We start from the raw sequence: 11,623 nt of genomic DNA on the forward strand, positions 1-11,623 counted from the left end.
TATAAATATTTTTGTACATGTGGGAACCTTTCCCATTTTTGTAATCTCTTGGGGATATAGTCCTAGAAGCAGTATTGCTGGGTCAAAAGGTATGCATATTTTTGTAGCCCTTTGGGCATCGTTCTAAATTGCTCTCCAGAATGGTTGGATCAGCTCCAACAAAAATGAATTAGTGTTCTGACTCTCCCACATCTTCTCCAACATTTATCATCTTCCTGTTTTGTCATATTAGTTTATCTGATAGGTGTGATGTGGTATCTCAGAGTGGTTTTGATTTGCATTTCTCTAATCAATAGTGATTTAGAGCATTTTTTCATTTCTTCCTCTGAAAACTGCCTGTTCATATCCTTTGACCATTTACAATTGGAGAAAAATATATTCTTAATGAGGAACTTTGAAAATTTAATTTATTTGTTTTCAGCTTCCTACAATCACTTCCATAAATCTTAGATTTTCTACTCCTCCCTTTAGTATCCCTCCTCAAGACAGCATACAATCTTACTTGGGTTCCACACATACATTCTTATTAACCACATTTCTACAATACTTATGTTGCATAAAAGAATTAAAATGAATGTGATAAGCCATGAGTAAAAACAAAACACAGAACATTACACAAGAAAAAATATTCTGCATTCTGCTTTCATGGTTGTTTCTCTGGATGTGGATGGCATTTTGCCTCAAGAGTCCTTTGGGAATGTTTTAGGTCCTTGAATTCCTGTGAAGGGCTAGATGTATCAGAAACAGTCCTCACACATTGTGGCTGTCCTGTGTACAATGTTCTGGTTCTGCTCATTTCACTCAACATCAGTTCACGTAACTCCTTCCAGGTCTCTCTGAAGTCATCCTGTTCATCATTTCTTAAAGCACAATACTATTCCGTTACATTAATATACCAAAACTTATTCAGTCATTCACTAATTGATGGGCATCCCTTTAATTTCCAGGCCACCACAAAGAGAGCTCCTATAAATATTTTTGTATATATGCAACTTTTTCCCATTTTCATGTTCTCTTTGGGATACAGTCCTAGACGTGACTGGGTCAAAGGTAGCCCTCATTTTTGTAGCCCTTTGGGCATAGTTCTAATTTGCTCTTCAGAATAGTTGGATCAGCTCACAGATCCAACAACAATGAATTAGTGTTCCAATTTTCCCACATCTTCTCTAACATTTATCATCTTCCTGTTTTTTTCATGTTAGCCAATCTGATAGGTATAATGTGCTAACTCAGAGTTGTTTTGATTTGCAAATCTTTAATCAATAGTGATTTAGATCATTTTTATATGACTACTGATGCCTTTAGTTTCTTCATCTTAAAACTACCTGTTCTTATCTTTTGACCATTTGTCAGTTGGGGAATGAATTGTACTCTTGTAAATTTAACTCAGTCCTCTATATATTTTAGAAATGAGACCTTCATCACAGACCCTAATTGCAAAAAATATTTCCCAGTTTTCTGCTTCCCACCTAATTTTGGTTGCATTGGATTTGTTTGTGCAAAAGCTTTTCAATTTAAAGTAACCAAAATTATCCATTGTGCACTTCATAATGTTCTCTATCTCTTGTTTGGTAATAAATTTCTCCATTCTCCATATATCTGGCAAATACACTACTCCTTGCTCCCCTAATTTGTTTATTATATCAGTTTTTATACCTAGACCATGTATCCACTTGGACTTTATTCTTGTGTATCATGTCAGGCATTGATCTCTGCCTAGTTTCTGCCACACCATTATCTAATTTTCCCAGCAGTTTTGTCAAACAGTAAGGTCTTTTCCCAGAAGCTGGGGTTCTTGGGTTTATCAAACAGTAGATTATATTATTTGACTACTGTATCTTCAGTATCTAACCTATTCCACCGATCTACCCCTCTGTTTCTTAGCCTGTATCAAGTGCTTTTCATGATTGCTGCTTTATAATGCAATTTGAGATCTTTGTTTTTTTCTTTTTTCTTTATTTATTTGACATTCATTTTAACAAAATTTTGGGTTCCAAATTTTCTCCCCTTTTATCCCCTCCCCCCCCAAACACCAAGCATTCTAATTGCCCCTATGACCAATCTGTTCTCTCTTCTATCATCCCTCTCTGCCCTTGTCTCCAACTTCTCTTTTGTCCTGTAGGGCCAGATAACTTTCTATACCCCTTTAAGTGTATTTCTTATTTCCTAGTGGTAAGAACATTACTCGACAGTTGTTCCTAACACTTTGAGTTCCAACTTCTTTACCTCCCCCCCTCCCCACCCCTTCCCTTTGGAAGGCAAGCAATTCAATATAGGCCAAATCTGTGTAGTTTTGCAAATGACTTCCATAATAGTTGTGTTGTATAAGACTAACTATATTTCCCTCCATTCTATCCTGTCCCCTATTACTTCTATTCTCTTTTGATCCAGTCCCTCCCCATGAGTGTCGACCTCAAATTGCTCCCTCCTCCCCATGACCTCCCTTCCATCCTCTCCCCCACCCTGCTTATCCCCTTATCCTCTACTTTCCTGTATTGTAAGATAGGTTTTCATACCAAAATGAGTGTGCATTTTATTCTTTCCTTTAGTGGAATGTGATGAGAGTAAACTTCATGTTTTTTCTTACCTCCCCTCTTTTTCCCCAAACTAAAAAAGTCTTTTGCTTGCCTCTTTTATGAGAGATAATTTGCCCCATTCCATTTCTCCCTTTCTCCTCCCAATTTATTTCTCTCTCACTGCTTGATTTCATTTTTTTAAGATATAATCCCATCCTCTTCAATTCACTCTGTGCACTCTGCCTCTATGTGTATGTGTGTGTGTGTGTGTGTGTGTGTGTGTGAGTGTGTGCATGTGTGTGTGTGTGTGTAATCCCACCCAGTACCCAGATACTGAATAGTTTCAAGAGTTACTAATATTGTCTTTCCATGTAGGAATGTAAACAGTTCAACTTTTATAAGTCCCTTATGACTTCTCTTTGCTGTTCACCTTTTCATGTATCTCTTGATTCTTGTGTTTGAAAGTCAGATTTTCTTTTCAGCTCTGGTCTTTTCATCAAGAATGCTTGAAAGTCCTCTATTTCATTGAAAGACCAATTTTTCCCCTGAAGTATTATACTCAGTTTTGCTGGGTAGGTGATTCTTGGTTTTAGTCCTAGTTCCTTTGACTTCTGGAATATCCTATTCCATGCCCTTCGATCCCTTAATGTAGAAGCTGCTAGATCTTGTGTTATACTGATTGTATTTCCACAATACTTGAATTGTTTCTTTCTAACTGCTTGCAATATTTTCTCCTTGACCTGGGAACTCTGGAATTTGGCCACAATGTTCCTAGGAGTTTCTCTTTTTGGATCTCTTTCAGGTGGTGTTCTGTGGATTCCTTGAATATTTATTTTGCCCTCTGGTTCTAGAATCTCAAGGCAGTTTTCCTTGATAATTTCATGAACGATGATGTCTAGGCTCTTTTTTTGATCATGGCTTTCAGGTAGTTCCATAATTTTTAAATTGTCTCTCCTGGATCTATTTTCCAGGTCAGTTGTTTTTCCAATGAGATATTTCACATTATCTTCTATTTTTTCATTCTTCTGGTTTTGTGTTGTGATTTCTTGGTTTCTCATAAAGTCATTAGCCTCCATCTGTTCCATTCTCATTTTGAAAGAACTATTTTCTTCAGTGAGCTTTTGATTCTCCTTTTCCATTTGGCTAATTCTGCTTTTGAAAGCATTGGCTTTTTGAACCTCTTTTGCCAATTGAGTTAGCCTATTTTTCAAGGTGTTATTTTCTTCAGCATTTTTTTGGGTCTCCTTTAGCAGGGTGCTGACCTGCTGTTCATGCTTTGACTACATGTCTCTCATTTCTCTTCCCAGCTTTTCCTCCACCTCTCTAACTTGATTTTCAAAATTCTTTTTGAGCTCTTCCATGGCCTGAGCCCACTGAGTGGGCTGGGACACAGAATCCTTGACTTCTGTGTCTTTGCCTGATGGTAAGCATTGTTCTTCCTCATCAGAAAGGAAGGGAGGAAATGCCTGTTCACCAAGAAAGTAACCTTCTATAGTCTTATTTCTTTTCCCTTTTCTGGGCATTTTCCCATCCAGTGACTTGACCTCTGAATATTCTCCTCACACCCACCTCGCCTCCTGATCCTCCCAGCCAGCGCTTGGGGTCTGAGATTCAAATGCTGCTTCCCAGCCTCAGGGCTTCTGCAGGGGCGGGGCTGCTACTCAGTGTGAGATTAAGTTCAGGTGCTCAGGTGGGGGCAGGGCCGCCTCACGGGCTCAGTTCCCTCAGGGGGTTTATGCAGAGACCTTCAACAATGGATCCAGGCTCTTGCTTGCTTGGGGAGCCCTTGTCTGCTGCTGCCTCTGCTGCTGCCTCCCGAGGGGGCCTGAGTTATGGGGGCACCCCACTCCCCTCTCGACCCGCCAAAGAGACCCTCTCACCGACCCCTGTCACCTGTGGGTGGAGGGACCCGTGTGGCCGCTGGAGATCCCGTCCCTGAAGCCCGCTCGTATCTGCTCCTCTCTGTGCCGCGGGTGTGGCAGGGCTGGGCTGGACTCCACGTCCGCAGTGAGAAGGACCTTTGGCAAGAAGTTTGCAGGTCCCTCTGGAACAGAAATCTCCTTCGCTCCACTGTTCTGTGGCCTCTACTGCTCCAGAATTCACCATGAGTTCCTTTTTACAGATGTTCTATGGGTTGTGAGTTCGGAGCTATGTGTATGTGCGTCTTTCTACTCTGCCATCTTGGCTCTGCCCCCCCATGCAATTTGAGATCTTGTAGAGTTAGGCCACCTTCCTTCGTAGTTATTTTCATTAATTCCCTTGATATTCTGGACCTTTTGTTCATCCAGATGAATTTTTATATTGTTTTTCTAGCTGTAGAAAATAATTATCTGATAGTTTGATTGGTTTGGCACTGAATAAGTAAATTAATTTAGGTAGAATTGCTATTTTTACTATATTAGCTTGGCCTATCCATGAGCAACTGATGTTTTGTGTTCATATAGTCCCTGGGTTTGTTTTGGCAGCTTGACTCCCAGATATTGTATAGTGTCTACTGTAGCTTTAAATGGGTTTTCTCTTTCTATATCTTGCTTTTGGGTTTTGTTCATAATATACAGAAATGCAGATGATTTATTTGGGTTTATTTTGTGACCTGCAACTTTGTCAAAGTTGTTTATTATTTCAAGTAGTTTTTTATTTGATTCTCTAGGACTCTCTAAGTATATCATCATATCATCGGCAAAAAGTTTAGTTTTAGTTTCTTCTTTGCCTATTCTAATTCCTTCAATTTCTTTTTCTTCTTATGTTGCTAAAGTTAACATTTCTAGTACAATATTGAGTAACAGTGGTGATAATCGACATCCTTGTTACACCCCTGATCTTATTGGAATTGCATCTAGCTTATCCCCAAGGCATATGATGCTTGCTGATGGTTTTAGTTAGATACTGCTAATTAATTTAAGAAATGCTTCATTAATTCCAATACTCTCCAGTGTTTTCAATAAGAATGGGTATTGTATTTCTATACTTTACTGCATTTGCTGTTTTCTCCTTCAAACAAATCAGATGATAGTAAATCTCAAACAGGGCTCATCTCAATCTTTTCCCCTACTATAATATGTTTTTGTGCCTCTTCCTGTGGTGTATTTTTACCTTTTTCCTGTCTCCTCATTTTCACATCTCCTGTTACAATCCATTTGCACCCTTAAATCATATTTTTGTCATCACATCAGCTAATTTATGTCTACTCTCTATGTATGTATATCCCTTTTAAATATCATAATAAATATATAATTCTCAAGATTAACAAGTATCATCTTACCTTATAGGAGTACAAACAGTTTACCCATAATGAGTAACAGATTCTTTTTCTCTTGTTTACCTTTTTTATGCCTTTCTTGAGACTTGCTTTTGAAGATCAAATTTTCTATTGAGCTCTGGCCTTTTCTTCAGGAAGATCTGCAAATCCCTTATTTCTTTGAATGTACATCTCCTTGCCTGAAGTATTATGCTCAATTTTGCTGGGTAATTGATTCCTGGTTGCAGTACAAGCTACTTTGCCTTTTGGAATATCATATTTCAATCCCTCTGATGTTTTTGTAGAAACTGCAAGGTCCTGTGTGATTCTGACTGTATTTCCTTGATATCTGAACTGTTTCTTTCTGGCTGCTTGCAGTATTTTCTCCTTAACTTGATAGTTCTGGAATTTGGCAATCATATTCCTTGTTTCAGTTTGGGATCTATTTTAGAAGGTGATTGGTGTATTCTTTCAATACTATTTTGCCGTCTCAATCTAGGACCTCAGAGCAGTTTTCCTTGATGATTTCTTGGAACATGTTTTCCAGGCTGTTTTTTTTTTTTTCTATCATGGCTTTCTGTTAGACCAATAATTCTTAATTTTCTCTCCTGGATCTGTTTTCCAGGTCAGTTGTTTTTCCAATGAGATATTTCACATTTTCTTCCTTTTTTATTCTTTAGATTCTGTTTGACTGATTCATGATGTCTCATAGAGTCATTCGCTTCTACTTGATCAATTCTAATTTTTAATAGATTATTTTCTTCAGTTAACTTTTGAACCTCCTTTTTCATTTGTTCAATTTTCCTTTCAAATTCTCCTGTAAATTCTTTTTCTTCATATTTTTAAAGTCATTGGTCAATTTTTCTTCCACCTCTTTAATTTGGCTTTTAAAATCTTTCTTGAGCTCTTCCAAGAATGCTCTTTATACTTTAGACCAGTTTATATTCCCTTCTGAGATTTCAGTTGGGAGTACAGTCTCAATGCTGACCTCTTCTATGATTCTATGGTCTTTTTTTTTTCTGGTTTGCTGCTTGCTTGTGATGATTGCCTTTTTTCTGGCTTTTAAAGTAGACTTCTGCTTCTGGGACACAGGGGTTCTGTCCCATGGTTCTTGTTCTAAAAACTTAAGACTTTGTGTGTTGTGGCCTCTGGTTATTTCAGCTAGAACCTAGAATGCTACAACTTACCTGGTGCTAGGTTGGCTTTTGTGACAAGGTGGAGGCCAGGTGAAGTCTTTCTGAGTTTACCCAGAGTTCCCTTGAAGTTCACTGAGTGAGATGTGGGGGATGGGTTGTCTGATCACAAGAAGTCTCTTTTCCTGGGCTAGAGCACAGGCAGATTCAGCAGTTGGTGAGCCCTGATCTGAGCTAGTGCCTTCCTGATTCCACTGGCTGTGACAAGGCACTCCTTGGTGCCTGATGGAACTTTCAGGCTCCAAACTGCTGGAGCTTGGGATCTTCTTGGGGCTCCCTGACTTGGGGTTTTCTGGAACCACTTAAATCCTACACTGGTCCCCTTCAGCCACAGCAAAACATTTGCTCCTTTATTATTTTCCTAGACTCTCGAGCTAACAGACTATTTTCCCCTTCTGCCAATCCTACTATTCCAGGATTTTTCCTGGAGAAATATTCTCTTGGTTTTTCTAGGTCAACAAGGGGACAAGTCAACAAGTATAGCACTTACAGATCACTCCTCCATCTTGGTACCCAGAAGTTAAAGTAGGTGACTTATGGACATTTAATCTGCAGGCTCATAGTCTCAAGAGTGGCTGCTACTTCTAATAAAGAGTCAATTGAAAGGTTATCTCTTGATTATATTGCTGAAACTCGTACATTGAGAGCCCTGAAAACATTTCAATCATAACATGTTTTTTAGCTTTGTATGCTCCTTCAGATATAGAAAAATAACTTTCCTACATGATTCCTTTTAGGGGGGGTAAGAATCTGTAAACATTTTGATGGGAAAATTTTGGTTCCTTCACCTTTTGTGTCTCCCCATTTTCCCATGTCTGGAAGAAGAGGAGTTTGCTCTGGTGACTCAGAGAGGGATTTACCATCTTCTCTCTGGCTGAATGAAAAGAATTATTCAACTTTTTGTTGTGACCTTTTAAAAGGTTGGTCAGAATAAATGATATTTGGGAGTGTAACAGCAAAGACCCCAACCTACAGAGGAGGACCCGCTATACAGATTTTTATATGTGCTTTTCTTAAAGGAAAACAACTTTTGAGGGGGTCAACAATCTGTTTTAATCAAGCACCTATATCATTTACTTAGTTCAGAGGAAAAAGTTAGCACCCTGAATTTCAGAGAAAATACAGAAAAATAAACACTAACAGACAGGGCTTCCAACTGTATGACAATAAGCAATACGTAAACACCAGAGAGAGAAGCACCACCATCTGGGTTTTCAAAGCCAATGGGGGTACTTAGAGGGTGCCCAGAGTCTCCTCTGGCCAAACAAATACTTTCAATGAGTAAGTCCCCAAACAAAACCTCACCGTAGAGTATATATACACTTTTCAGAGCCAGTGGGCATCACAACCTTTGAGAACCAGTCCCTCATTAGAAATTAACCGATGGTGTGGGCCACACTAGAAAATAAATTTCCCCTAATCAAACTTCCCTTAATGGGCAGGCCCATTAATGGGTGGGGAAGATCTTTAACTCTCTTTAACATAATTAAAATTATAGGTGGTGAGATTTTTTAGGGGGGGCACTTTTCATTGCTGCATGCTTTAGTGACAACTAGATAGTCTTCTTCCCACCAGTATAGTTAATTCTATCATTTTATTATGTGGCTTATTAATTACCATGGCAGGGCATTTCCAAGTAGTTTTTCTCCTCTTAGGTACACTTAATTATTTTAGGCATCTTGTTTAACTATAAGCTCTTTCAATTAGATATTCTTGGAACTCTTATTTGACTACCAATGCTTTCCTTCTGCCATTTGTTATTCAGTCATTTTCAATCATACTAAACTCTTTGCTGACTCCATTTAGGGTTTTCTTGGCAAAGATACTGAAATGGTTTGTCATTTCTTTCTTTAGTCTATTTTATAGATCAGCAAACTGAGACAAAGAAGGTTAATTGACTTGGGTAGGTTCACACAGAGTCATAACGCAAGCAAGAGTCTGAGGCCACATTTGAACCAGGAAGATGAGGCTTCCTGACTTCTAGTCTGGAACTCTATCTATGCAACTCTTAGCTGCCCTTCTCTCTTTCAGTGAGTTTCATTATTCTTGGTTTGTTGAATTTTTACTTAAATTGAAGCTATGATGCTCTTTTCAGTAAGTCCACTGTTACAATTTTTGTAGACATTAAGCTATTGCATTATATTGTAACCTTTTTTTTTTTTTTTTGCTATAGGAAGGCCTCTGAGACTTCTAGTATATTAAAATAAAGTCATTTGATCTTTAGGGGGAACGTTACATTCCAATAATTGAAAACCTAATCACAAGAAATGCAAAAGCTTTTAAGGTATCAATCCAATGTCCTTGCATTTCAGCTAGAGCTCAGTTTCAAGGCCTGAAAAATGAGACATCAAAAGTATACAATTTGGCAGACTTTTCTCAAAATAATCATCTTTAGGAAATCTTTAAAATGTTTCCAGTATGGTTTGTCTTGTGAGGCCTCACACTTTTCATTTCTATTTTTGACTGTTTCTCAGACCTAAGAATGGTTCAATAAGATACTAGTTAATTAAAATATTCTTGTTAAAAATTTTTGGGCAAACAAATATTTCCAAATAAATATAAAGAGTATGTTTCCTTTAAGTCATCACTTGTTTATTCATTCAAAGAATTTATTTTAGATAGCTTTCCACTTAGTATCTCATACCACATTAAAGTATTTAAACATCCCTGCACTTAAAATTAGTTCAAAGTCTAATTATTTTCCTATTGCCTTTCCAATTAGAATATGAGCTCTTTGAGGGTAGAAGCCATGTTTTTTTCTTTATGGCCCTAGCCCTTAACATAGTGCTTAGCATATAGTAAGAGACTAATAAATGCTTATTACTTTGATTTGACTTTGCAATACAATTTTTAAAAATCTCAATTATCTTCAATATTAAACCTTTAATAAGCTTTTCTCTATCATTTTGCTACCCAGGGGTAATTTGATTTGTTTCTTTTCAGTTATGGGCTTCCTGAGGGCAGGGACAGTTTTGACTTTTCTTTGAATCCCTGTCACTTACACATAGCAGGAGCTTAATAAATGTTTGTTGGTTTTACCTGACTTGAGTAGCCAAGAGATGTTGCTCATGAAGGTAAAGCCATGGAATCAACCACTGAATAAAATATTCATTAAGCTATGACAATCAAAGTAAAAAAGAACTGTTCATGCTTCCCATGAATGATTGGACAAGAATGGTTACTCACTGTTTGTTAGCTTAATCTCCAACCTATTCTCCTCACTTCAACTTGCTTTCCTCTCACACAACCCATTTTACATATTAGATATTACACATATTACATATTACACATTTACCTTCATACTTAAAGTCATGGCAGTCATTTTGCTTAACCAGTCAATGAATCCCTATTCCTTGCCAAAGTAATTCCAGACTCCTTATTAGCCAAAAACATGCGTCATCATCAATAGTGCTGAGACTTTGTGAGTCAATTTTCTGAATGACTGATAAAAGTCCAAGCATTATTTTAAGTGGATAAGGGAATTGTGTCTCAAATCTCTGAGCTGGGAACAGAAATATCCCACTTTGAAGAGCAAATAAATCATTTTAAAGGTAATAAGTAGTTTTTTCCCTTAAATGAACAATAGAACTGCCTGAGATATATCAGGTCTACTGTGTCATCTTTAGGAATAGAGAACTCTGAGGATATCATCCAGTCATTCAAAAAGGAATAAAAAGTGATGAGAAGAGAGATGATGTCACCTTTGTTTGGCCTCCACTGGAATTTGATATTTCATTGTAATCAGAAGTGACAAAGTGGGGAAGCTGGATAGGAAGCTATTTTAGTAAACTATTTATTTGTAATTATCATGTGTAAGTGATTCTGACTTATTAACCATCTTCATAACAATGAGACCCTCTAATTCAGGGAATTTAATACTTTTTTAATGGATTAGAGATTCCTTTGGAATTCTGGTTAATCTTATGCACCAATTCTCAGAATAGTTTTAAAAAAAATAATAATTGAAGGGAATTCTAAATTTCAGTTACAGAGCAGTAAAAATAAAGATGCATGTATTTTTTTCTATCTGAGTTCACAAACCCTCTGAAATCTATTATTGACCCCAGGTTAAGAATTTCTGCTCTAGAATCTGATCCTATTACAATGAAAGAGGATTTGAAGATATGGACCTTGTAAGAATTAACTGAGGCAAGTTAGAATACATAATTCTATCATCAAATACCTGACATTGATATAGAGGGCAATCTGGTTATATAGAAATAATTCCCAGCCCTAGTGGAGCTACAGCTTGCCATAATTGGACATATTCAATGTTTTAACACTAGGTATTACACTTGTGGAGCTAGGTCAGCTGGATTGTACTAAAGTGTTTGAGGATAAAAGCATGTGACCAGTGAATTTTTGCTTCAGGAATTATTCAGTCACAGATTTGTCTATGGTTTGGAATTTCCTTAGCCTGAAACACTTTAACCAAGGAAAGCTCCCACTCTCACTTTTCGACCAATGCTTATCTTTCATGTTGTAGAAGGTAAACACACTTTTGATCTATTGAAAAAAAATTCAAACTAAAGACTCTAAGGCATCTGAATTCCAAATTCCTTGATATTGTATTCTTGGGCATATAATTAACACAAATAACAACTCACATTTTTCTATTAATGTTGATGACAATGATGATAACCAACATTTCTAAAGTGCCATAATGTTTACAAAGT

The sequence above is a fragment of the Notamacropus eugenii genome, chromosome 2 (genome assembly GCF_028372415.1).
Source record: "Notamacropus eugenii isolate mMacEug1 chromosome 2, mMacEug1.pri_v2, whole genome shotgun sequence".
NCBI classification, from domain to species: domain Eukaryota; kingdom Metazoa; phylum Chordata; class Mammalia; order Diprotodontia; family Macropodidae; genus Notamacropus; species Notamacropus eugenii.